This window comes from Dermacentor silvarum, chromosome 2 (assembly GCF_013339745.2).
Source record: "Dermacentor silvarum isolate Dsil-2018 chromosome 2, BIME_Dsil_1.4, whole genome shotgun sequence".
Classification (NCBI taxonomy): Eukaryota; Metazoa; Arthropoda; class Arachnida; order Ixodida; family Ixodidae; genus Dermacentor; species Dermacentor silvarum.
This window is the reverse complement of record NC_051155.1, coordinates 12,267,715-12,292,740: the sequence shown is the minus strand read 5'-3', so window position 1 is coordinate 12,292,740 and position 25,026 is coordinate 12,267,715.

Sequence of the window (25,026 nt, the reverse complement as noted above, 5' to 3'; positions counted from 1 at the left end):
CGTCTGGTTCTTGTTCATTCTCTTTTTTTTTCTTCCAATGCAACCTCATCATTGCCTTGGAAAGATTCGGTGTTATTTTCAGATGTAATATAACGCAGCGCCCCTTCCAGTTTGTTTCCATCTTTGTCTAGGATATGTTGTAGTGTTCCGACTTCCTGCCTAATAAGTTTATGTGGTTTTAAAATATTCAAGGTGCGGCCTTCCTTTTCTCTGCGTATTTCTGACAACCAACGTTCACTTTCACCTATTATCTTTGCTTGAACCAGTATTTGAGAAATTTATTTTTTCTCGTGGTATATTTCTCATTTTCTGGCTGCTCCATCCTGCGGAAACAGCGCTTTTTTTCCCTGCCTGTGTTCGCGCGATGCTTTCTGTCGTTCGGAAATCGCTTCTCGCATCTCCCTGCTCCACCAGCTTTTCGGTTTCCTTTTTTCCTTTCCAACAAGCATGTTGCTTCTCTTTCCGTAATTGCACTTACAAGCTCACTATATTCCCACTCCTTGCTTGGCCATTTGTCAAGTACTTTCTCGACTCTTGTGGCTAAATTTGCTATTTGTTCATCGTTCAAATTTGGACTGGTCATTCTTTGTTTCTTGCTCTCTTTCGCAACTACATATTCCCCCTTGAAATGTATTTATGTTCACTCCCTATGCCGCTATACCTTTCCTCGTCAATGACCATTTCTTTCAACTTCTCATAAATTCCTTCTGTCATCAGACAGTAACCGATGGCCGATTCTGTATTTCCGCCTTCCCATGTGATCTGGCCATCACATTTTGGCCCCGTATTCACGACAACGAGGGCACGTTGCTCACAGAGATCTAGCATTAACCTCCCATTGTGGTCGGTATAACCATGTAGATCCTGTATGTGGGCATTCATGTCACCCAACAGGATAATTTCGCCCTCATTCACGAGACCCCTAATATCAGCACTTAGGCATTCCACTAACTCCCGATCCTTTCATTGCAATTTTTCCCTATCCATAAATACGTCACTCCCAGCCAAGTTTTCATTCCACTGACTCTGCCTGATAGCCAAAGATGTTCTTGGCAGGCTGAATTTACTCTTTCCCATTTGGCCCCCTGATGTATGAGCATTCCGGCTCCCCCTCCCTTTCTTTCCAATTTGGGTCCGTTGCACCGTTCCCAAACATAATTCTCAATCATTGGCGGCTCTTCTAAAGCCCCAACCAGACGTACGCGTTGGAACGCGTCCGCAGGCGCCGTGCGCCTGAGAGAGATTGTGGTTGTGAAGAGGAAGAGGCAGAAAATAGCGCCACTTCCTCCTCACAACCACAATCTCTCTCAGGCGCACGGCGCCTGCGGACGCGTTCCAACGCGTACGTCTGGTTGGGGCTTAAGTCTCTAAGGTGCGTTGTTGTATCCACGTACACACCTATTTGCTCTCAATTTAATTGCTCCTCAATCTCTAACCACTTTTCCTTTCTTCTACCACCCTGCATGTTTATGTAACCTATTGCACAGCGAGCTCTTTGTCGTTTTATTGCGATAGCAATTATATGGACACTCAAAAGCAGATTTCTGCCATCGGCGTCGCCGTTGTCGTCGCCGTCGCCGTGAGGTTCCGTATGACGTCAATGGAGATGAAATCGTCGCCGCGCGCCGAACGCCGTATGTGCGAGTGAAAGGGCGCGAGGGGCGCGCGCTTTCACGAGGAGTGAACGCACGGCGGAGAACAAACGCGCGTTCTGCGCCGTGCAGAAGTAGGCGTCTCTTTCCTCCATCACCATATATGTAGAGCAAACGCGCCTTCTTCCGACGCGCGAAAGGCCGTGGGGGAAGGGGGGAGGGAGAGGGAAGGGAGGCGACGTTTAGCTGCGGCACCAAGTGCCTATTTATATCAGAGGCTCCGGCAACAGTCACCAACGCCGCACGCATTTTGAGCGAACGCGGGCAAAACGCCAACGGCGTCGACAACAGTTCTGCGTAGTGCTGGCGCTGCTGCATGTCAAAGTTTATATTATACAGCTGATAAAGCTAATAGCATTACTCCGTATAGCTCTCTACAAATTTGCTATCGCAATTGATGCTTCGCCTTTCAGGTGAAACTGCGACAACTTTTTCTTTTGCTACCGGTGCTGTTAGTCGGAGGTACCCCTAAGGGACCTTCTTCATTCCTACTTACACTGGCCTACTGAGTGGCCACGCCCCCCCCCCCCCCCCCCCACCAATAAAAAACGATTGCACGTCCAGCGAGTCGCATGCCCACTTCACGCCCTAGCCTGTGATCGATGTGAATTCCGTCTCTTTAAAAGCCACCGCACCTTCTCACTTTCCTGTTGACTTCCACAACCTCGAAACCTTGCTCTCGGCTCACTTTCCAAATCGCCTCTTTGTATGTTAATGTCAAGTACAGGTACCTCCGGCACAGTGCATACCACAATCTGCACCCTTGGAGACACCTCGCGTAAGTCTTCTACACCCTTCGCCAAACGCTGGGCTAGTCCCGCCTCTTTGCGATTTAGCACGTCATTTAGGCCAGCCACTACTACTACAAGGTTGCGTCCGCCGGAATTTCCGCGAGCTTTTCTTTTGCTCGCTCCATGACAAGGCCAATGGCCGTCCGGGAAATGTCCCTGCTGATACTCTTTTGTCGCCTGTCTCCAAAATTGCCTCTGAGCACCTAGCCAGGTTTGAGATGCCTGTGATAATCACCCTTTATCTCTGTCCTACTGCATAGGCCTCTCCCTGATTGCCTTTGTCATCCTTTTCCGAATGATTCGGATTTGACTAGGGGAATGGACCTCTGCATTACTGCTTTTTTTTCCTAGTGGTGGCTTCAAGGTTGGTGGGGTTTTTCCCAACTACCCCCATCCCACGTTGCACGCATTCCGCGTGCTTTGTTGACACTCCCTGTCCTTTCACGTCGGGAGACGTCGTTCCATCGTCACGACCATTGTTGCTCATGATGGCGGCCCTGTTCAGCTTTTCCTCGGCTGCTTCGCGTCTTTTTTTCCACCGCCTTTCGTGCATCACGTTCTATACTTGGCTTATTTTTGAGCTCTTCGACCTGTTTCACAAGCTCATCCTGTAAATCCTCCATTTTTTAGCCTGGCATCGTCATCACAGTGTCTGCCGATCTCCACTTCATTCTCGTCCTTCCCCTGGTCTACCTTGAGGGAACCCCCGCACACTGCACGCTTAACTGTCTTCCTTGCCATGTGTTTCACTTGGCTTTTTAAGGTGCAATCGCCGAAGCTCTCAAAGTACGTGCGTACAAGCAAAGGCCGACATGCATAGAACCTAAATCCTTAAAATGCCGCAAATTGATTACCACCACGGTCCTAAAAGCAATAAATGGCCCACAGAGTTAAGGTATGACACGCGTTCCCACGTGTTAAAACTCGCGGCCACGCTCTCACCGTCCTACCAAAGCAATATTCCTTATACCACTGCAAACACACACAAAACCACGAATAGCTAATACTCTTGCCACTTCCAAGCTACTATTTAAAGACTATAAAGACTAAATGTCCCACACTGTTGCACCTTTTGAAACATGCGGCACGAAAGAACGCTCACTATCCTGCAACAAATATACAAGAAACACACCCGCGCCAACAAGAAACGAAGAAAAATGTAAACTAGCACATTGCAATTTGAAAGCTAAAAAACACAAACAAAAAAAACAGAAGCAAGCTCAAAGCATGCACAAAAACCTTATGTTTTCGTCGCCGTCACGGAGCCATGGAAAAACACGTCCGTCCACCACAAACATCGCCACAAAACATGGCCACATTTGCTCTGCAGGCCGACATCTAGCGGTAGTAGCTGGGTTCGGGATAGTGTGCCCAGGAGCATGCGCGACCTAATAGACATGCAGAACTGTTTTGAAAGAGTGGCGATGTTGAAACGCGGCATGAGGGCGCTTGCGGCACCGCAAGTGCCATAGGAAGAAGCATATGGGCTGCACGCTGGTCCTGTCGCAACAAAGGAAGCGTGCTCACGCACTGTTTGAGATAACAAAGGAGCTTGCATATTTACTAGGCCGCGGGAGAGCTCTCATTGAGAGCGGACGCCATGCGCTCCGCACCTTTTCAATCTTATTTCCGCAACCGGCTCGTTCAGCCTCACCAAATTTGCCAAGGACCTTCCGTGTGTCTTGCAACACCCATACGGACCAATTGGAGGAACCATCACCAAGATTCTTGAGCGATTTTTATCGTTTTCTTTGCAGCCACGCCGTCTTGCAGCTAAGCCCAACCCGGGCCTCGCGCGACAACCCGGGCCTCGCGCGGCCTCGCTCGACCCCACGGAACAGCGCGATGGTATGTGGCAGCACCTCAAATGTCCGGCCGACCCGGTAGACCTCCAAAAGCGCTTCGGTCGCAAAAAAAAAAAAACTGACCCCACCGAGCTGACCTCGCCGGGGCCTCGGCTCCCTCCAAGTCGCTCCCGTCGCAGCTACCGCGACGGCAGCCCATACCTCGACTGCCCGAGAAGGACTATAAGATAGGTGGGCTTGGGGGCTGTGCCACGATGCAGTCATCTAACCCGTTCGCCTATGCTACGCAGGTGCCTGCCCCACTTATCACCTGGATTCTACTACTGACCCTGGTTCCCGCTCCTTCCGATGCCACGGCTCCCAGCAAACCCATTCGCTTCGAGTGTCCTGCCGGCCTTTCTAATCTGTCCACAGCTTCAAACAGTCAGACAGCGCCCCCACTGCTGTTCCTCGACTGTCCCCAGATTCCCCTACGGTCGTCGACAACAGCCGACGCGGCGCCTATAAAGCTGCATCACCTACGTGTGGCGCTCTGTGGGTTTGGTGGCTGTGCCACGATGCAGTCAGTGCTGCCTTTCCATTGCTATTGAGTGTGCTGATGTTGTACATGCTTTGTTGTTATTGGCCAGCGATGTCGAGACAAACCCAGGTCCTGACGCGGTTCTCGATGAACTAAAAAAACTATCTGCTGGACAGTTACAACTACTCACCGAGGTGCAAGGTCTTAGAAATCAACTAAAAACTACGGAACAAGCTATATCTGCCCTCAGTAACAGATTATCCGACCTAGAAACTCACTATCAAGATCTTGTTGCCCTACGCACCGATATAGATTCGATATGCGCTAACGCCACGCAAACAGCCAAAGACATCAGAGAAATAGAAGCCCGCCTGGATGACGCCGAAAATCGCTCGCGGCGCAACAATCTAATTTTTATAATATCGCAGATAACAATAAATCGGAAACCTACGCCGAATCTGGAGAAACAGTCCTTCGCCTTTGCCGTGATCACCTAAATATAACCATTGACCCGAAAAAAAATTGAACGGGCTCACCGTCTTGGACGCCATTCTGCCCAATAATAGTTACCCCAATATTGGGTGTTCACCCAATAATAGTTAAATTTACATTTTTTTAAAACCAAGGAGTTTATCCTTTCCAATGGCCCTAAGTTGAAAGGGACTGATTACGGCGTTGGGGAGTACTTTTCACGCCCTGTCCGAATCGCACGAAAGCACCTCATCACATTTGCCAAAAATAAAGCCACAAAATTTTCCTTGCGCTACAAGACATTGTCCATTGGCCCTAAGCGGTATGTATTCGATGAGCCATCGCAAACGATAAAAGAAATCGCATAGCATACGGCCCGTCGTCAAGTAACTAAATTTCCTCGTAACAGCCCTCGCGGTAAATTGCCAGCTGTTTCTTTTTCTATTATCTTTACAGATATACGCAGTTTCCTCCCCAAGCGCGAGCACATTTGTAATCTAATGGAGCACATTTGTAACTTATACTAATGGAAACATGGCTAACAGATGACATCACCGATACAGAAGTTTTAGCCGACCTACCTAACTTTAATATTTTCCGTAAAGACCGCAAGGGCTCCAGAGGAGGAAGTGTTCTAATTGCCACTAACCAGCAATTGCCCTATTCAGTCATTAACAACCCATTAGAGCTTTAAATACTATGAGTAATCTACCGTTCTGCACCTCAAATCGTCATACTAGGTGTCTGCTACTGACCCCCTTCCCCCCCCCCCCCCCCCACAGCAATCCCAGTGTTGCTTGTAACTTAAATGATAGCGTAAATCAACTTAATGCTGCACATCCCAACGCGCGCATCCTTCTTTTTGGTGATTTTAGTTTTCCGTCTATTGACAGGCAGAACTTAACACCAACAAACAATACAGCAATAGCTAACTTCGTTGACGTGAGTTTAAATTTCAATCTCACGCAGTTAGTAACAAAACCCACACGCGTCGTACGTGAACCGTCAAACATCTTGGATCTCATACTAACTAATCACCCTGAAACTTTATCAACTCTTACTTATCTCCGCGAAATTAGCGACCACAAAGTTCTGCATGCTACCTTCGCCTTCATCCCGGAATCGCGCCATACGTTCCATAAAACGATTCGCCTTTACGACAAAGGCAATTACAATGAAATCAATCACCAATTGCTGGCTTTTTTTCCAAACTTCGAAGGGTGTTTCCATGATCGATCAATTGAACATAACTGCTTACTTTCAAAACCAAAATTACAGAACTACCAACCAAATTTATTCCCACCATTAAATTTCGTGCCAATCATAACAAACCATGGTTCTCAAAGTCATTGAAAACAATTGAGAACAAAAATAAGCGCCTTATTACGAGGCCGAGTCAACATATTTACAGTCCATTAGTAATGCCAAACGCGCATTCTTTCAAACTGACCTGCCGAAGATATTAACCAATAACCCGAGAAAGTTCTGGCAAGTTCTAAACCCTAATAGGACGCCCATCATCACACTTACTAACACACTTGGTGAGGAGGTGAGGAACGTTGAATGTGCAAATATGTTTAACACTGCATTCTCATCCGTCGTCACAAACTAAACCGATATTCCACCATCTGTCCCAACTAGCCAACCGAGATCACTTATGCCATCAGTCACATTTTCTGCGCATGGCATCACCTGTATCATTGAAAATATTAAGATGTCATCTTCTGCAGGTACTGATGAAATCACCAGCAAACTGTTAAAAAATACTCGACATGCCATCTAAGTGTATCTATCATTACTGTTCACGCAATCACTTTCCACAGGTAGCATTCCCAGCGATTGGAAGGTCGGGAAGGTCGTTCCGGTCTTCAAATCAGGTAACAAAGAATCGCCCCTCAAAAACCGCCCCATCTCTTTAACAAGTGTACCATGTAAAATCATGGAACATGTCATCTATTCTCATATAATGAATTTTCTTGACTCTACTAATTTCTTTCATCCTTCTCAACACGGATTCCGTAAGAACTTATCCTGTGAAACTCAATTAGCTATTTTCGTTCATGACTTGCATGTAAACCTTGATTCTAACCTTCAAACTGACGCAGTCTTCCTGGGTTTTGCGAAAGCTTTCGACAAGGTGCCTCACAAGCGGTTGATACTAAAACTTTCTTTGTTAATTTTACATCCTGACATATTGCAGTGGATAAAGGAATTTCTGGCTAACCGTACCCAATTTGTTCGCCTTAATAATCACACTTCTAGTTCTCTTCCAGTAACGTCAGGCGTACCGCAAGGGTCAGTCTTTGGTCCCCTCCTATTTTTAATATATATTAACGACCTACCAACGCATTTCTCTTGTAACGTCCGTATCTTTGCTGATGACTGTTATCTATCGCACTGTTAATAACCCCTCTGATCAACTAGCTCTCCAAAGTGACCTAAACTGCGTCCAGAACTGGTGTAACCGATGGCTCATGGAACTAAACCCCAATAAATGCAAACTCGTGTCGTTCAACCGAAAACGTAATCCTCTCCGGTTCCCTTATACTATCTCGCATGTCACCATAGAATTAACACAGTCTTATAAGTACCTCGGCGTAACGTTGTCTAATGATCTAACCTGGAACGCGCATGTCACTAAAATCGTATCATCTGCTAACAAAAGCCTTGGGTTCTTAAAACGTCACCTACGTCACGCGCTACCGGACCTAAAACTGCTTGCCTACAAGTCACTCGTACGCTCTAAACTGGAATATGCATTTGCCATCTGGAGCCCTAACCAAAAATATCTAATAAAGTGCCTAGAATCAGTACAAAATCGTGCCACAAGATTCATTCATTCATGCTATTCATACAATACCAGTATATCATCGTTGAAAGCAGAGTCCGGCATATCAACCCTGGCTTGTCGGCGTCGTATCGCTATTTGTACTTATTCCATAAGTTTTTTCACAGCTCACTTAATCATTCACCCTACATCAGTCCTCCGGCGCGCATTTCACTTCGCATCCCCTCCAAGTCGCCCGGCCACGTGCGCACACTACCACTTTTGCCTCATCATTTTTCCCCCGCTCAGCCTCGGACTGGAACGGCCTTCCACACGACATCGCCGCAATCATCTGCCCATCCGCATTTTTGAACTGTATAACTTCCATCTTTAACCGCGAGCAAACATGTACTTAAACATCCTTTCCTTGTGTATTTATTTACTTTATACTTGTTGCCCACCCCTTATGTAATACCCCCAACCTTGGGGGCCTTTAAGGTAATAAAGTGAAGTGAAGAAAATTGTGTTGCGAGCCAGGTATGCAGTGAATCTGACCAACATTAGACTTATCGCGCTCTTGGAGGCCATGCACGCAACAGCCAAAGTCAGCCAGGCGCAAGCCGAGCTAATCGAACAGGTGAAGGTGCACCTGATCAAAAACACCATTAGAAAACCCGAAAGAACGAGGTCGGACGCTTACCGGACTCTTGGTTTTTTGCGCTGTGAAAAGCATAACAGCGACATTCCGGTATCGGCGTACGTACCGGGTCCGGACGACTCCATACGGGGACTGGTATACAGAGCCTATACTAACGAAACGGACCAAGCCATTCGCAATGAAATATCAAAAAAGAACCCGCAATTACCTATTCTGAATGCAAGAAGACTAGGTAATTCAAAACACCTTGTGATCATCTTCGCCCGCCGAGGCTTACGGTCCTTGATACGTTATCGTTGTTTCGCCCTAAGCGTGTAGCCCTTCATGGTGTGGGAAAAAACACCTCGGTCCCGCGGTCAACGGCCACAGCTCCCGTCCCGGCCGGCCGCGCCCATGAACGCCTAGCTGCCACTAGCGCGTTCCACGCACCACTGCTCGCGCGTCCGTCAACTTCCTCGTCCACAGTTGGCTCCCATGCCACTATTAACGTGTCTGGCATACCTGGCTTCCATGACGGACTCCTCGCGAAGATTGAGCAGAACCAGGCGGTGCAGCTTCGGAGTTGAGGTCTTGCAGGAACCAAAGGCCCTAAACCGTCCCCTGGCGCACACCTGGTCTAGTTTTCTTCTCCGACCTCGTTCTGACGAGTGCACACAACAGGTCGCCGGAAGGAGCCGCCGCCCGCTCAATGCCTTGCCACCAGAGACCACACCGCACCGCAACCGCAGCAGTAAACCAGAGAAGCACGCACCGAGGGACGGAGCCGCTCTTGAGGTGGTGTTGGCACGATCGCGCACATGACGTCACCTGCGCTGCCAATGCCCTTCTCGAACGGCGCGCCGGGAGCTGCAGCAGCGCGTAGAATACCACGCCATCACCAGGACCCACGCCAGGCTCGATGACGGAGACGGAGGAGGAACCGGTGCACCTCGCACCGCGGAAATGGTTAACCGCCATGGCCGGGTAGGAGCCGCTACAAGTGGTGAAACGGGTACCTTCAGCCTTCCCACGACCATGGTCCGTCCCGGAACGCAGCCGAGGCCCCAGGTTACAGGCGCCAATGTGGGAAAAAGTTGTCGCAGTTTCACCTGAAAGGCGAAGCATCAATTGCGATAGCAAATTTGAAGAGAGCTATACGGAGTAATGATAGCAGCTTTATCAGCTGTATAAACTTGGACATGCAGCAGCACCGGCAACACGGAGAACTGTTGTCGACGCCGTCGGCGTTTTGCCCGCGTTCGCTCAAAACGCGTGCGGCGTTGGTGACTGTTGCCGGAGCCTCTGATATAAATAGGCACTTGGTGCCGCAGCTAAACGTCGCCTCCCTTCCCTCCCCCTCCCCCCACGGCCTTTCGTGCGTCGGAAGAACGCACGTTTGCTCTACATATATGGTGATTGTAGAGGAGGAAAGAGACGCCTACTTCTGCAGCCCTTAAGGGAGCACAGCGCAGAACGCGCGTTTGTTCTCCGCCGTGCGTTCACTCCCCGTGAAAGCGCGCGTCCCTCGCGCCCTTTCACTCGCACATACAGCGTTCGGCGCGCGGCGACGATTTCATCTTCATTGACGTCTACGGAACCTCACGGCGACGGCGACGGCGACGCCGACGGCAGAAATCTGCTTTTGAGTGTCCATATAATTGCTATCGCAATAAAAACGCCTCGGTCCCGCGGTCCACGGCCACAGCTCCATCCCAGCCGGCCGCGCCCAAGAACGCCCAGCTACCACTAGCGCGTTCCACGCACCACTGCTCACGCGTCCGTCACGTTCCTCGTCCCCAGCTGGATCCCATGCCACTATTCAAGTCAGTGTTCCCACAAGGGAGAAGGCGGAAGCTTGCTTCAATTGTAGGAAATTTGAACATCGCTCTGACCAACGCATTGCTCCGACGTATGTCCACAAGCCCGACCTGAAATCCCCAGGTACAGGGAAGAGCACTCCCCTCCACCAGAGAGGCAGTACTATGCATTCTAGTACACTGTACTATGGAAGCGTGCGCAGACGCACTCTCTCGTGTCCCCACACTTCCAACATTACATACAGAATTTCCCTGGCAGACCTTCCTGGCTGGCATGTGGAGGCTTCCAGGATAATGCTCACATTCTGTGGGATTGTCCGGGGAGCCGTCCTGCTCTTCAGGCGTACCTTGCTGAACTCTCACCCACCTGTAGACCTGCAACACTTGAGGACTGCTCCCCCGACTACGTACAAGCCATGATCGAGTTGCTCACGACGCTCGGCTTGGTGGACAACTTGAACAAAGCGGGCGAACCGGGACCGGGGTTCTTGAATAAAGTTTATTGCGATAGCAATTATATGGACACTCCAAGCGGATTTCTGGCGTCGCCGTCGCTGTGAGGTTCCGTATGACGTCAATTGCGATGAAATCGTCGCCGCACGCCGGACGCTGTGTGTGCGAGTGAAAGTGTGCGAGGGACGCGCGCTTTCACGGGGAGCGAACGCACGGCGGAGAACAAACGCGCGTTCTGCGCCGTGCTCCCTGAAGGGCTGCAGAATTAAGCGTCTCTTTACTCCTTTACAATCACCATATATATATATATATATATATATATATATATATATATATAATATATATATATATATATATATATATATATATATATATATATATATATATATATATATATATATATATATATTGTAATGGGGTTTATTGACGCGACCGTCTCAGTTGAGCGTCGGACACCGAGAGCGCGAGCCCGTCTTCGTCGGCGGGCCGATGATGATAGTGCGTCCACAGGGCGCGCCAGTCACACAGGGCGCCAGTCTTCTTCGCTACAACCGCCCCCTGGAGAAGAAGGAGCCATCCTGGCGACTCAAGGAGAGGAGAGGACAAGGGGGTCGTAATAGGGTTTAAGTCTCTGGACGTGGACTGTCTCGCGTCCACGACGCCTCAAGTCAGTAGATGGCGTTAGCGGCTCGACGACGGAGTTGACCGGCGTCGTCAGTTCAACGACGCGGTAGGGACCGTGGTATTGAGCGAGGAGTTTAGAGCATAGACCAGGGGTGCTTGAAGGTATCCACAGCCAGACTAGTGAGTCCGGCTGGTAGGTGCAGGGAGGTCGGTCATCATCGCGACGGAATTTTTGGAGACTCTGGTCTTCCGCCGTGAGTGAACGGGCCAGCTGACGGCATTCCTCGGCATACTTGGAGGCTTCAGACAGAGGCGTGCCCTCTGATGGGTCAGGCCGGTAGGGGAGAATGGTGTCGAGCGTACATGTAGGTTCACGGCCATATACGAGAAAGAACGGCGAAAATCCCGTTTTGGCCTGTGAAGCGGTATTATAGGCGTACGTAACATATGGCAAAACGAGGTCCCAGTTGGTATGATCCGATGCCATGTACAAAGATAGCATGTCGCCCAAAGTACGATTAAACCGTTCTGTTATGCCGTTCGTTTGCGGATGATAAGCTGTACTGGTGCGATGGACGGTATGGCACGCGGTCAGAAGGGCGTTAAGAACTTCGGAAAGAAACGCACGCCCTCTGTCACTAAGAAGTTCCCGCGGTGCCCCATGACGCAGTATGAAGTGATGCAGTAGGAAGGACGCAATGTCGCGGGCTGTCGCTGTTTGCAGTGCCGCAGTTTCTGCATAGCGGGTGAGGTGGTCGACAGCGACAATAATTCAGCTATTGCCAGCTGATGTGCACGGAAGAGGGCCGTAGAGATCGATGCCGACGCGGTCAAACGGTGGGGACGGACAAGGAATCTGCTGTAAAGGCCCAAAAGGACGAGGAGCAGGAAGCTTGCGTCGTTGGCACGCTATGCACGAGCGAATGTACTGTCGCACAAAATTATACATGCCACGCCAATAAAAGCGGGAGCGAAGCCTGGCGTAAGTCTTGAAGAGGCCGGCATGGGCGCATTGCGGGTCTGAATGGAGAGCGGAACAGACATCTGTGCGCAGATGGCGGGGAACGACGATCAACCATTTGCGACCGTCGGAAGCGTAATTTCGACGATAGAGAACACCATCCCGCAACTCGAAATGAGAAGCGTGGCGGCGGATAGCACGTGAAGGGCGTGTTGTTGAAGTGTCAGAAATGCAATCCATAAGTACCGCAATCCAGGGATCTTTACGTTGCTCCACAGCCATGTTGACGGGCACAGGCGACGAAAACGCCGATTCGATGGCTGTAATGCAAGTCATGTCACTTGGTGTAGGCGACTGAGAGAGGGCATCCGCGTCGGAGTGTTTACGGCCAGACCGGTAAATGACGCGTATATCGAAGTCTTGTAACCGTAGAGCCCAGCGCGCAAGGCGGCCAGACGGATCTTTTAAAGTCGATAACCAACATAGAGCATGGTGATCTGTAACGACGTCGAAGGGGCGGCCGTACAGGTAGGGTCGGAATTTTCCAAGGGCCCAGATGATAGCCAGGCACTCCTTTTCGGTGACGGAGTAGTTAGATTCCGCTTTCGTTAGTGTTCGGCTGGCGTTGGCTACTACGTATTCATCATGCCCACTTTTTCGCTGTGCAAGCACGGCACCAAGTCCTACGCCACTGGCGTCGGTGTGGACTTCCGTGGGGGCCATGGGGTCAAAATGGCGCAGTACAGGAGGCGAAGTGAGCAAACGCCGCATGGTTTCAAACGCATCGTAGCAAGCTGTGGTCCAAGTAGAAAGTCGTGTGTCGCCGCGAAGCAGCTGAGTCAACGGAGCAATGATGGAAGCGAAATTCCGGATAAAACGACGAAAGTAGGAGCAGAGCCCGATAAAGCTCCGAAGTTCTTTCAGAGACGTGGGTTTCGGGAACTCGGCGATGGCGTGAAGTTTCGAAGGATCAGGGAGTATGCCATCTTTCGATACGACGTGTCCGAGTATAGCAAGCTGCTTGGCTCCAAAGCGACATTTCTTCAAGTTGAGTTGGAGGCCTGCCTCGGTGATGCACTGCAGGACCTGTTCGAGACGGTACAGATGTGTGGGAAAATCTGGAGAAAAGACGACGACATCATCAAGGTAACATAGGCATGTCTTCCATTTGAGCCCACGAAGCAGATTGTCCATCATTCGTTCGAATGTAGCAGGGGCATTGCAAAGCCAAAACGGCATAACGTTAAATTCATATAGGCCATCTGGGGTCACGAAGGCTGTCTTCGGGCGATCGGCAGGATCCATAGGCACTTGCCAATAGCCTGAGCGTAAATCTAGCGAAGAAAAATACTCCGCGCCTTGCAAACAATCCAGAGCATCGTCGATGCGCGGTAAAGTGTAGACGTCTTTGCAAGTTATCTTAGTAAGTCGGCGGTAGTCAACGCAAAATCGAATTGAGCCATCTTTTTTCTTCACCAGAACTACAGGCGACGCCCAGGGACTATTAGAAGGTTGAACCACTCCACGCTCAAGCATTTCGCTTACTTGGTTTTCAATAACATGGCGCTCCGCGGGTGATACACGATAAGGCCTCTGGCGCAGTGGTGCGTGGGTGCTGGTGTCGATCTCGTGACGTACAGTCGATGTGCGGCCTAATGGGGCGTGTTGACAGTCGAACGTAGATTGGTATTTCAGTAGAAGGCTGAGAAGCTGCGAACGCTGCGTAGGGCTCAAGAGGGCATCCACTGAACTATGGAAAACGTCGTGCCTAGGCTGGAAACAATGCAAGCTATAGGTCAACGAGTTCATGTCTGAACAGATGTCGTCAAGAGGCGCGTCAAAGATGGTAACCGAGTCGGCAGACTGAAGACGTCCAAGGCACTCGTCACGACGTAAGACGAGTGGCGTGCCCTTAGCGTTGTAAACGAGTAGTCTCGTGCAGCCACCACTGACAGTTAGGACAGCGAAGGGAAGGGAACATTGTCGGCGAACAAAAATATCCCATGGGACAAACAGCGCAGTAGTGTCAGTGGCGAAAGTAGAGCAGGCATGCGCAATCACCGAAGAGTGCGGAGGGATCGTAGTGTCTTCTGTAACGACCAGTTTGTCGCCGAGATCGTCAAGTTCATGTGAGCGGGTGTCGGGAAGCGGAGAAAATTCAATTTCGGCGCGAGAACAATCAATGACGGCCTGATGATCGGAAAGGAAGTCTCACCCCAAGATGACGTCGTATGAACAGGATGAGAGGACGACGAACTCGACTGTATACGTGTATCCTTGAATGACGATGCGGGCGGTACATGCGGCAACAGGGGTAATGCACTGGGAACTTGCAGTCCGGAGTGACAGCGCAGATAAGGGCGTCATTACTTTTCGAAGCTTGCGGCAAAGTTCTTCCGTAACTACTGAAACGGCGGCGCCTGTGTCGACTAATGCCAGTGTGACGACTCCTTCAACAGACACTTCGATTACGTTCGTCGGAAGAGAGCGAGGCCTTGTGTGGTTCGACTGGAACGCAGTTCTCGCCTCTTGAACTGCGGTAGCTAGTTTTCCTGCTCCGATGGGGCCGGACGCCGCCGCATGGGGGAAAGTGAGCGGCGACGAGGGGATGGCGAGCGACGATCACGGGCAGAAGGAATGACGTTGCGCGTGGACGGCAAGTGCGAATCACGTGGCGGGGAGAAGGATGAAGCTGGCGAAACGTAGGAGGAGACAGGTTGGTCATGACCTTGAAGCCATAAGCGACGGCGACAGAGCCGTGCCACGTGACCAGGGATACCACAGAAGAAGCACACGGGGCGATTGTCGGGTGTACGCCAGGGTCCCGTGCTAGCTGGTGATCTGGTGGTGTACACTGGAGGGATTGGACGTGGCGGTGCAGCAAACGGTGGCGCTGAAAAAGTCGATGGGGGTGGCCGTGCTGCAACCTCGGCGTAGCTGAGAGGTACAGACAATGGTGGCGCTGCACGAGGAGACTGTATGGCTTCGGACACTTGTTCTTGGAGCATTTGACGCAACGGAGGAGCCAAGGACGGCGTAGGTCCGGGGACAGCGGTGAGTAGGGATAGCTGGCGGGCGACTTCGGAGCGTATAAATTCCTTGATTTCGCCGAGCAGATAGTCGTTGTTAGTGACAGCGGCTAAACTTGCAACGGAAGCATCGGGAACAGAAGAACGTCGAGTGAGCAGACGTTGCCGCCTGAGTTCGTCGTAACTCTGACAAAGTTCAGCGACCTCGACCATGGTCCGCGGGCTTTTCGAGAGGAGCATTTGGAATGCGTCGTCTTCGATGCCCTCCATCACGTGACGGATCTTGTCAGACTCAGTCATCGATGGATCGACGCGCTTACAAAGGTCTACAACATCTTCTATGTACTTGGTGAAGTTCTCACCGGGTTGCTGGGAACGGCTGCGCAAGCGCTCTTCGGCACGGAGCTTCCGCACCTCAGGGCGACCGAACACTTGCGTAATGCGCGCCTTGAAATCAGACCAGGTGCGAAGGTCGGATTCGTGGTTGTGGTACCACACGCTAGCGACACCCGTAAGATAGAAGTTGGCGTAGCTGAGCTTCGTAGCATCGCCCCATTTATTGGGGGCACTCACCCGCTCGTAGATCGAGAGCCAATCTTCAACGTCGTATTCGTCGGAGCCGCTGAAGATGGGAGGATCGCGTTGACGCACGGGGCCAGGACAAATCAATGTTGGCGGTGCCGGAGGTGTTGTTTGGCTGGCGTCGTCAGGCATGATGGCCGGCAGCGTCCGATTGCGTAGTTCCAGGGTTGGGGAAGTAGAAGCCAGCACAGCTCCACCAAATATGTAATGGGGTTTACTGACGACTCAGAAACGCGACCGTCTCAGTTGAGCGTCGGACACCGAGAGCGCGAGCCCGTCTTCGTCGGCGGGCCGATGATGATAGTGCGTCCACAGGGCGCGCCAGTCACACAGGGCGCCAGTCTTCTTCACTACAATATATATATATATATATATATATATATATATATAGAGAGAGAGAGAGAGAGAGAGAGAAAGAGAGCAAACGCGACTTATTCCGTCGCGCGAAAGGCCGTGGGGGGACGGGAGGGAGGGAGGGGAGGCGATGTTTAGCTGCGCCACCAAATGCGTGTTTATATAAAAACCTTGCGAGGCGAGCAGGTGGTACAGACTTCCAACGCTGCTTGACGAGTTTCCCGTTCTGATCTCGTCGAAAACCTCCGAGCCACCCCCAGAGGCCGTGGCCACAGTCACCAACGCTGCGCGCGTTCGGTGCGAACTCGGGCAAAACGGCGACGGCATCGACACCAGTTCTCCGCGTTGCTGGTGCTGCTGCACGTCCAAGTTTATACAGCTTACTCCGTATTCTCTACTAACTTGCTGTCGCAATCGATGCTTCGCCTTTCAGGTGAAACTGCAACATCTTTTATTCTCTCTCTCTCCACCGGAAGGAGAGAAACCGGCGTACATCCTACTCTGTCACGGGCAATACCAAACGGGTAGTCAAATTCACTGCAAATGGCGCTTCATATAACTGCAACAGACCAAGATAAAAGCGTCAAAAAGCGACACCCAGACCACCGGAGAAACGAGACATTCCCGCTCAAGATGGCGAACCCAAGGCGTCTTTCGAGACCGCTCCGAGTCATTTCCTCCTCTGCACAGCAGACAGAGGGACCAGTCCACCTTCGGAGGCAACAACTAGCAGCAAGACGAACTTTCCAAGCACGTAGCCTGGGGTAGCGGTAAGCCTAACCAGCGCGACCAAACACCGCAAGTGACCACTTCATTGGGGACGCATCCCGAGCAGCTACCACGAAACGGACGGACAACGACGCAGACACCGGAAGAGCGTTCCGGCTCAAAGGCACTAGCCAGGCTGCCCGAGAAGAGGGCAACCCCACAAGGCACCAGCGAAGCAAGCCACAACATCAACAACAGGACCAACAGGTGAAGGAGCTGGCAAAGCAGATAAAATTTCTAAAACAACAATTGGTTGCCACTAATGACACAATTCGATAACTCGAAAACAAGCCAACCCCACTCAGTAGCTCACAGAATGTCAGTGCGAACAGACTAGTAATTTGCGCTCCGAGTGAGGCAGAAAATATGGAAACTGACGTACCTAAATGCGAAAAACGGAAAGCAGCTAGCCCAACAGACTCGACAGGTGATAAAAAAGGCAAATGTGAATGGATAGATTCCCGCGTAGCTCAACTAGAAACCTCAATCGAGCACATTATAAATAACATGACCAATTTAACCGAGCAAATTAAGTAACAAACTCAAAACATAGTTGTCCTAAGCAAGATTGTGCAGGCACTTTCCACCCGAACAAGCCCAGACATGGCACGTAAGCCGTCCGCAAATCCTTCGCCCCTATAGGGAGACAATGACTCATCTGAAGCTTCGACGTCGAAGGCAGATGGACCGGGCAGGGGGACCAATCAGATCGCACAGCGTCGGCTCGGCGCGGCTGGATCCTCATAGGCGTTCGTGATGGCTGGAGCACCTATATCGCAATGGAACTGCAGCGGGTTCAAACAAAAACATCGTGCCCAAGAGTGGACAATTCACTATCTGCAAGAAAATCTGACGTTTAGGCAACCCAAGAGATTGCAGCCAAATTAACAGGCAATGCAACCTACACGGAAGTTGTTCGATGCTCTCCGGCCAGGGCAATCACGGTGCAAAGAAATCTGGCAGCAATTCAAATAGACTTGGAATGTGAGGAGGTAGCGTTCATTCAAATTCTACCTAATAAGAGCTCTTTTCGTTCTAAATTTGTATAGCCCCCTAAAGTCCACCCGCTTGCAAATTGGTGATCAAAGCCTATAAGCACGCCGATAAAGCACCACTCGTAGTGCAGGGCTACTTTAACGCCCGGCACTCGGCCTACCCAAAGGCAACAAGATCTGGGAAACAGCACAGGGTTTATAAACGACCCGGAACGCCCCACGGCAAACAGTGTGAAGCGAAATACGTCCCCTAGCCCAACGTTACTAGAACAGCTCCGCATATTGGCCAGCGCAAGCATGTGGGCCACGCGCGAACTAACGGCGCGGCGGTCGAGACCAGCTGCCGGTTGGCCGCGTCGGCTGGAGCAGCGTGGCAGCTTGGTATTGCACACGCGTTCGCTCGTCTGCGTCGATTTATTACTCCACTGTAAATCTATACTGCCTCCGTAATTACTGTTCATGGTTTTCACTATGAGTGAAAGCTTCGCAAGCGCAGTACGAATCCTAAGGGCGACGTGAACGCTTCAATTTCAACGAATATGCTATACTGCGAAGCTACTTCGACATCATTTGTGACTGGATGGCCTCGCCAGATAAGGCAGTCCATAATCGATAATGCGAGAGGGGGATAAAAGCCGGATAGCTAGTGAGGGAAGAGGCGAAAAGAAACCTAGCAGATACCGTGAAAAAAAAACTTTAAAACTTATTGTTTATTCGGCGATCTGCAAATGGAGATTTCCCTTACTTCCTATACAGCGTGTCCCAACTATAATGCACCAATATTTACAAATATGCGAATGCCAGCTCTCCCGGCAGCAATGGGATGAGGCGTGTACCGAAACGGGCGGGCGTATGCGAAGAGGTAGCAAATGGAGCTTATTGAAACTTCTACTAAACGATGAACAGTTTAAGGGCACCCTTAGCCGTGCGACGGATAGGCTCATAAATACTCAAATCGCAATCGGTCTCACCGAGAGTGAATTAGACAACAACTTAGCATATACCTATCTCCCCCTCACCAAAGACGCCAGGTAGAGCACGTAAACTACATGGGACGCACTTGATCTAGACCAACCTTCACCGTATCAGAGATCAGGCATGTTCTCTTCAATCTAAATGGCAGATCAGCCCCGGTACCCGATGGAGTCGCGAACAAACTTCCTCGGGAACCTAGATGATAGGGCAATCGAGATAGTCAAGGCCGAAATAAATGATGTATGGAAAACTGGACAGGTCCCGGTATAATGGCGTACTGCAAAAGTGGTACTCATACCCAAACCAGGCAAACCCCCACATATAAACAACCTGCAGCTCAATCTCCAGTACATCATGTATCACCCAGGATGCGGAGCACACGATAGACAACAGGATCACTGAAGATATTGAGAACAAGGAGCTCTTTAGACACAACCTAATCGGCTTAAGACAGGCCTTGTCCACACAGGACACTATGCTTTTCTTTAAGAAAGCAATCTTTGATAACATTACTCGTGACGTGAGAGGGATCCTTGCACTGGACCTCTCCAAGGCCTTCGACAGGGTCGCGCATAGGCACATCCTGTCTTAACCTGGGTCAGCGTTTTCATGACTACACCAAATCTTTCCTCGCAGATCGCAAGGCACACCTCTGACTATAGACCTTTTCATCGAGCGAAGAGGAAAGGGCGCGCGATGAGCCTTTCCTCCGTTCTGGCTTGTGCGAGCCGGCGCGGCGCGGCTTGAATGTGTTACCGGTCGCGCGCTGCCGAACCATTTGGAGGTGTTTTCAGCTAGTTCTGAGTGCAATATACAGGATCTCAGTTCTTACGAGTTCCTCGAACAACCACTGTGTAGCCTTTACGTGCAGCAGTAGCTACAGTATCTGGAAATTTCTCTTGGATGTGCAAAAATGCGACGCGCATCTTCAGCCGCGGTGTGTGAATGTGTTGTGAACTATATGTTGGATGTATCGGTTTTCACTCGACGAAGAGTTGTTGTAAAACATTTGCTTCAGTCACCGGCATCGTTCTCACGCATTTTAAGTCTCGTAGACTTCAAATCACTATGTCTACGTAAGCTTCCTGCAAGAGGCCGAAGGCATTTCTCAACACAGCGAGCACTGCGGTTGGCAAACGAGCATGATACACAGAATTGCTTTGTGCTTAAATCGGCATTGCTATTTTGGCCTGTAAGGCACAATGTACAAAGGGCATCGCATAAAGAGAATCCAACAGCTATTAGTAAGGACATAATTTCCGTAAGGTGGGTGAATGCGTCATAGATTACTGAACTTACGAGACTGAAAAAAAAGAATGAGTTCATATGTCCTCCTTTTGCGGCAAAATAAAACAGAACACGTGGGATAGCGACGCAATAAGGCTTCGCATAGCCGTGCCGCATGCTTGGACAACTTGAACCATACGCTATGTAGAACAAACAGATCTATAACACAGCATTTAGTACTGCCTCAGACACTTGCGCAGACTGCAGCTGGTAGTTCTACCACTCGAAAAGTGTGATTCACACTGTACACGGTATGCGGTTATTATTAACCAAACTATTGTATTTGTGGGCGGGAAGCTTGCCCAGCAAACGAGGCAGTCGCCCAATGTATCCACCGATAACATCTTGAACGCTTGTCATAGTAAGCAGCACGACTTATACTTCAGCAGAACGATACCTACGCTGTTAGGATCGTCAAATGTTACGTAACTACTCGTTGCAGCTAAGCCATAGCTTAGAATTACTGTGCTGAGAATGCTGCAGTAAGGCAAGAATCGTGAAACGAATTTTCAGAAATACCCCACGACCATGGTGCGTCCCGGAACGCAGCCGGGGCCCCACGTCACAGGCGCCAATGTGGGAAAAAATTGTCGCAGTTTCACCTGAAAGGCGAAGCATCAATTGCGATAGCAAACTTGTAGAGAGCTATACGGAGTAATGATATTAGCTTTATCAACTGTATAAACTTGGACATGCAGCAGCATCGGCAACACGCAGAACTGTTGTCGACGCCATCGGCGTTTTGCCCGCGTTCGCTCAAAATGCGTGCGGCGTTGGTGACTGTTGCCGGAGCCTCTGATATAAATAGGCACTTGGTGCCGCAGCTAAACGTCGCCTCCCTTCCCTCCCCCTCCCCAACGGCCTCTCGCGCGTCGGAAGAAGGCACGTTTACTCTACATATATGGTGATTGTAAAGGAGAAAAGAGACGCCTACTTCTGCAGCCTGAGCCGTGCTCCCTCAAGGGCTGCAGAAGATAGCGCCAACCTTTCCCTTTCCCTCAAGAACCACTTATCATCAGCCCTTAAGCGAGCACGGCGCAGAACGCGCGTTTGTTCTCCGCCGTGCGTTCACTCCCCGTGAAAGACGCGCCCCTCGCGCCCTTTCACTCGCACATACAGCGTTCGGCGCGCGGCGACGATTTCTTCTCCAAATGACGGCATACGGGACCTCACGGCGACGGCGACGGTGACGCCGACGGCAGAAATCTGCTTTTGAGTGTCCATATAATTGCTATCGCAATAAAACGTCTTGGTCCCGCGGTCCGCGGCCACAGCTCCAGTCCCAGCCGGCCACGCCCAAGACGCCCAGCCACCACTAGCGCGTTCTACACACCACTGCGTTCCTACAACTTTACAATCACCCAAGGCTGATTGTAAGCTCAAACATACGCGCACACCTCGCGATGGGTGCTCCGTCCGCCCTAACGCTTGCAGAAACTCCATCCACTTAATTACTTCAGACTTAAATTGCTTCACTAAGCCTCACACTACCATTCCCCTTGTATACGACTCCATTTCATACCGCGCGAGCGCGAAAAAAGCCACCACAAACTGCCGCCGAGCGTATACCATTGCATACAACACGGACGTTCGCACAAGCCAGCAGGCCAACTGCTCATAGATGGCGCCACTGCCTGCGCAATGGCGGCGCCCATGAAAAAACTGTCTATTGACCCTTTTCGTGGCGATCCCGTGGGCGCTGCCATGTTTGATCACGTGGTGACGCGTCCATTGCTTGCCTCAACTGCCTCCGTTGCCTCCTTGTTTACAATGGAAGTGACGCCGGCGCAGCTTAGAAAACCTCTGTTTTCGGAGATATCGTAGACGGTGACTAGCTGGACGACACGAAGCTTTGATCACAGCTTCAGAGAACATGCAAAAGAGCTTTCGGAGCTCATTAATCTATGTCCAAACGGCGCAAGCAGCGTATATGGTGCTTGTTCTAAAAGCAGGGCTAAATATGTATTCCAAGCTATCCCAGGTTTCCGATTATGAATTCAGTCAGGATTAGTGTGTTTTGCTCTTTGTTGTTTATTCGGCAAATATTTGGAAGCAGTCGCCTGTCAGTTTCTGACTCAGTGAAGTTCCTCGGTGCGGCCACTATCTGATTATTATTGCGATAGCAATTATATGGACACTCCAAAGCAGATTTCTGCCGTCGGCGTCGCCGTCGTCGTCGCCGTCGCCGTCGCCCTGAGGTTCCGTATGACGTCAATCGTCGCCGCGCGCCGCCGAACGCTGTCTGTGCGAGTGAAAGGGCGCGAGGGACGCGTGCTTTCACGGGGAGTGAACGCATGGCGGAGAACAAACGCGCGTTCTGTGCCGTGCTCCCTTTAAGCTGCAGAAGTAGGCGTCTCTTTCCTCCTTTACAATCACCTATATGTAGAGCAAACGCGCCTTCTTCTGACGCACAAAAGGCCGTGGGGGGGAGGGGGAGGGAAGGGAGGCGACGTTTAGCTGCGGCACCAAGTGCCTATTTATATCAGAGGCTCCGACAACAGTCACCAACGCCGCACGCATTTTGTGCGAACGCGGGCAAAACGCCGACGGCGTCGACAACAGTTCTGCGTGTTGCCGGTGCTGCTTCATGTCCAAGTTTATACAGCTGATAAAGCTACTATCATTACTCCGTATAGCTCTCTACAAATTTGCTATCGCGATTGATGCTTCGTCTTTCAGGTGAAACTGCGAAAACTTTTTTTCTGCCTAATCGCTCGCGGGTGTGCTCAGTGCCGATAGATTTGTTCCTGCTGCGCACAAAGCTTGAAACCTAGCTGTTTTGTACATTGTAGCAAATATATATTACAGCTAGTAACTCGCTTACTCCTGTGGACCGTCACGGAACATTCAGCTTCTACCATTCGTGTGCCATAGGTGTAGTCCGTCATTTATTGTGCGTATACGGCGCATATATTGAAGTGTGCGCCCATTCACTTATTCTTGGTACGTTGGCGAGAGAGTGGGCGTGAGTTTTCCTGCCATTTGGGACAGAAGTGTATAGATAAAGTGCGCGAAACTTACTATGACAGGAAGCGGCGCTACTCCCTTTGTAATTGTTTAATGAGTGGTGCTCACTCTTGCCGACGTTCTGGGGATGAAGCCCTTTCTTTGAAGGTTAGTGATGCAAGGCTGGCGGATGAGCAAATTACTGTATCCTCGAGGGAAGCCGTACATCACGAAGTGCCGGTACCACGATCGGACAGTTGCAGCAGCGGTCCGCGAACTTGGCTACACAGATTCATTCTATTCCTTAACATGCCAGTCACTGTTTTTTGCAACCAACTACTGCACACGTCTTTAATCCACATGATTCAATCTAGCATGATTACCCGCCGGGGTGGCTCAGTCAGCTAAGGCGTTGCGCTGCTGAGCACGAGGTCGCGGGATCGAATCCCGGCCCCGGCGGCCGCATTTCGATGGAGGCGAAATGCAAAAACGCCCGTGTGCTTGCGTTGTAGTGCACGTTAAAGAACCCCAGGTGGTCAAAATTAATCCGGAGCCCTCCACTACGGCGTGCCTCATAATCAGAACTGGTTTTGGCACGTAAAACCCCAGAAAGAATAAGAAGAATCAATCTAGCATGATTGGAGCACAGTGTGTTAGCGAAAACTCAGTTGGATTTCCGACCGCTGATCGCACAGAAGCAAGGTAGAACCGGTAATGGTTTCGTATTCGTGCGCGGTCCCTGAGGAGAGGTATGGCGCGCAGCCGAGAGCGCCATCTCGTTTCTCTAAAACAAACTGCTCCGAGAAAAGGGTCAGTAGGGACGGTCTCGGGAGGGCCCTATACGAGCTTGGCAACTACGGCACCCCGCAGATCTCGGTCCTTTCCCCACTCTTATTCTTTATAGCCATGCACAAGCTCTCTACTCGCCTCGCTGCAATCCCGAACGTGGGTCACGCCATCTATGCGGACGACATCACGATCTGGGCACTGGGCGGCTCGCTTGCCATGCTCTAACACTTGTTACAAAGCGCGTTAGAGGCTATGGAAGACTTTCTTTCCAGCACGGGCCTTGAACTCTCCCCCGCTAAATCAAAACTACTGTTATACCGACAGTCCAGACAATGGGTCAGAAAGCTTGAGCCGCTGGAAAATCTGCCGATAGAAATTCGAGCTATGAATCCCATGCCAAGGTGGACTCAGTCAAGATTCTAGGTCTCCTCATTGATGCTAAGGGCTGTAACTCGACGGCCCTCAAGAGGCTCATCGGACAGGCTAGTAATGTCCTAAGACTTGTAGCCCGCACCTTAAATCGGAGAGGCGGTCCCAAAAAGGACGATCTGTTAAGAGCTTATCAGACATTCTTCTTAAGTCATGTTACCAACATTGCGCCGTACCTTAATTGGGGTAAGGCGGAAAAGGTCAAACTCGACTCTCTAATCAGAACCGGTATCAAGCGCGTGCTCCGCCTTCCGCAGTCCACGAGCACCCAGAAGCTGCTGGAGCTAGGACTCCACAACACTATCGATTAGCTAATAGAAGCTGCCACAGTGGCTCAAATAACGAGACTATCATCCTCTAAGCCAGGGATGAAG